Raw genomic sequence first — 4045 nt, forward strand, 5'->3', positions numbered from 1 at the left:
AAGATAAACAAAAACAAATAGCAAAATAATAGGAATAAGTCCTTCCTTGTAAGTAATTATGTTCAGTGTAAATAGACTAATCTTTCTAATTAAAAGGCAGAGATTGACAGTATAAATTAAAGTTAGAATAAAAAGAACATTATCCAACTATGTGCTGCTTATAAGAGATTCAAAATTTAAAGACACAAATAGGTTAAAAATAATGATAAAAGATATTCTAGGCAAGATATAACCACAAGACACCTGGAATGAATATAATATAACTCAGAAAAAATAAAATTTAAGACAGAAATTTTACTAGAGACATAAAATGACATTATAAATAAAAGAATCTGTTAATCAAGAAACTATAAGAATTATCGATATACATACAGTTAAAAACAAGGTCTCAAAACACATGAAGCAAAAACGGACATAATTGAAAGAAGAAATATTTTACCATTAATAGATGGAGACTTTAATACCCCACTTTACATAATGAACACAACTAGAGGGGCAGATCAACAAAAATATTAAAACTCTGAGAAAAGTAAAAACCAAGTTAAAGTAACAGAGATCCATAGAAAACTCCAACAATATTAATATGCCTATTCTGCATTACAAACCATGTACTAGGCCACAAAACAAGTAACAATACATTTAAAACCATTGAAATTATATAAATAATGTTCTCTTACCACAATGGAAATAAATTAGAAATAAATTATAGAAGAACATTTTGGGGACTAACAAATAACTGAAAATGAAACAACATATTCATAAATAACTAAAGTTTCCAAGGAGAAATCACAAAGAAAATTATAAACTACCACTTGTTTGGGCTGCTATAAGAAGAATACCATAGACTGGGTATTTGAATAACATTCGTTTCCTACTGTTCTGGAGGGTAAGATGTTTGAGATCAAGGTGCCAACATGGTTGGGTCCTGGTGAGAGCTGTCTTACTGATTTTCTCACATGGCACAAAGTGATAGAAATAGAAAACAAGCTCCCTGTGTCCCTTTTTATAAGTGACTTTATTAGTCCATTTTCACACTGCTATAAAGACTGGGTAATTTATATGTAAAAAGAAGTTTAATTGACTCACAGTTCTGCATGGCAGGGAGGCTTTAGGAAACCTACAATCATGGTGGAAAGTGAAGGAGAAGCAAGGCATGTCTTACATGGCAGAAGAGACAGGGATCGAGAGAGTGAGGGGGGAAGTGGCAACCTTTTAAACCATCGGATCTTGTGAGAACTCACTATCACAAGAACAGCATGGAGGAAACCATCCCCAGGATCCAATCACTTCCCCTCAGGTCCCTCCCTTGACACATGTGGATTACAATTCAAGATTAGATTTGGATGGGGCACAGAGTCAAGCCGTATGAGGCACTAATCCTATAGAGAGGGTTCTACCCTCATAAACTACCACTTATGAAAGGCTCCATCTCCAATTCTACCACACTGGGGATAGGGCTTCAATATATAAATTTTGGTGGGAAACAAACATTCAGCCCATATAAAAATCTTTGAGATAAACAAAAAGTGAAAACAAAATATACAGAAATATGTGAGATATAGAGAAAGCAGTGCTCAAATGAAAATTTATAGTGGGAAAAAAACGCACATTAAACAAGAAGACAGATTTCAAATAATCTAACCATCCACTTTAATAAAGCAGAACAAAGAGAAAATTGAACACAATACAAAGAAATAATTTTGTTCTCAACCACAAACATGGTAAGTATGTGAGGCAATGCATATGTTAATAAACTCGACTAAAACATTACACAATATATCCCTATTTCAGAACATCATATGTTCCACAATATATAAAATTATGTCAATTAAAAAATTTTTTAAAGATGGTTTGTTTAATCAACAAAATTCAGAAATCTTCAACTAGGCTGACCATGAAGAAAAGAGAGAAGAATCAAATTATTAACTTTAAAAATGAAAATGTGGGCATTATCATGGACCACATAGAAACTGATTATAGAATAATGCTATTAACAATTAGAAAACTTAGATGAAATAGACAAACTCCTAGAAACACACAAACTACCAAAACTGATTTGAATAGAAATAGACAATATGAATATATTTATAATAGAATATTAAATGAGTAATAAAGAACTTCCCAACAAAGAAAAACTCAGGGGCGGATGCAATCACTGGTTAATGCTACCATACATTTAAAAAAGAATTAATACCAATCCTTCTCAGCAAATACAGAAAAAGATGCTCAACATTATTAGTCATTAAGAAAATGCAAATGAGATTCATAATTAGATACCACTTCATATCCACTAGGATGGGTATGAAAATTAATGATAATAACAATCATTAGCAAGGTTGTGGAGAAATTGGAACGCTCTTAGATTGCTGGTAGGAATATAAAATGTTGCAGCACTTTAGTCAACAATTTGGCATTTTCTCAAAATTTAAATCAGATGACCCAGGAATTTCACACCCAAAAATACACCCAGGAGTATTAAAATAGTATGTTCACTTAAAAATTTATAGGCCAAAGTGTACAAACCTGGAGTTATGCAGGATAAAAATAAATCTATAGAGCTAATGCACAGCATGAGTATGATAGTTAATAACGCTGTATTTTATACTGAAAATTAGTTAAGTGAGTAAATATTAGATGTTCTCGCCCATAGAAAAAGAAGGTAACTATGGAAGATAATAAAGAGGATAATTTTCTTGATTGTAGATATCATTTCACTACATATTGTATATAAAAACATCATGTTATACACCTTAAATATATAAAATAAAAAGAATTATCTTAAAATACAATAACATTAAATGTTATTTCCCTAAACATACCAATTAAAAGGTAGAAATCAACAGCTAGAAAAAAAGCACATGACCCAATTATATGTATTTCTGTATTTAAAAAAACTCATTTCAGGTACAATGGTGTCTGTAGGATGACAATAAATGTTGGAAAAAATTACCCATGCAAACAGAGGTAAGCAAGAGTGTCTATGTTAATGTGAGTTGAACTTTACTTCACAGAAAAGACAATTACCAAGATAAATAGGTCCATCCACCAAGGAGGTATAAGCAATCTTACAAGTGAATGCACTGAATAATAGACCTACAAAATATGTGGGAAAAAAAAAAAGAATAGAGAATTCCAGAATACTGATTGGAGGAGACTTCAACACCCCACTCAACAGTTGATATATGTAGATAGAATATTAGAAAGGATGAATTAAACATCAACCAATAAGATCTAATCAACACTTAAGGAATATACAACAGCAGAATGTGCATAGTATTAATGCATTCATGAAAAATGTCCAAAATGGAACACATCTAAATCACAATTGACGCATCAACAAATGTCAATGATTTACAATAATATAGTTTGTATTTTCTAATCACAGTGAAATCAAACTAGGGAACAATAACAAAAAGAGAACAGCTAAAACTCCAAACACTTGGAAAATAAGTAAGATACTTCTAAATAATACACAGGCCAAAGAGGAAATTGCAAAAAATAAATAGCAAAACTTCATAGAACTGAATGAAAATACAAGATATCAATGTATGTAAGACATAGCTATAAAATGTATATAACTAAAGAGCAAAATTTATATCACTAAAATCTTACATGAGGAAAGGTCTCAAAACAATAACATAACTTAGGAAACTAGAAAAAGAAGAGGAAAATAAACCCAAAGAAAGCATAAGAAAACAATGGATGCAGAAATCAATAAGGTCAAAACTAGGAAAACAATAGAGAAAATCACTGAATCAAAAGTTTGATTCTTATGTCAAAATAAATAAAATTGGTAAATCTCTAGAAACATTGACTAATAAGAATAAAGACATAAATCAAATTGGGGAAGTGAAGAAGGGATATCATGACAGAATCCACATCCATTTCAATTGCTTGAAAATCAGAAATTCCTCAAAAGTAATCAAAATTAAAGAAATGATCTGAAGAGTCCTATTACCTGTAAAGAAATTGAATTTGTACTTTAAAACCTTGTAAGTAGAAATATCTGGGCACATATGCATTCACTGAAGAATGCACACAAACA

This window comes from Chlorocebus sabaeus, chromosome 12 (genome assembly GCF_047675955.1).
Source record: "Chlorocebus sabaeus isolate Y175 chromosome 12, mChlSab1.0.hap1, whole genome shotgun sequence".
Lineage (NCBI taxonomy): Eukaryota > Metazoa > Chordata > Mammalia > Primates > Cercopithecidae > Chlorocebus > Chlorocebus sabaeus.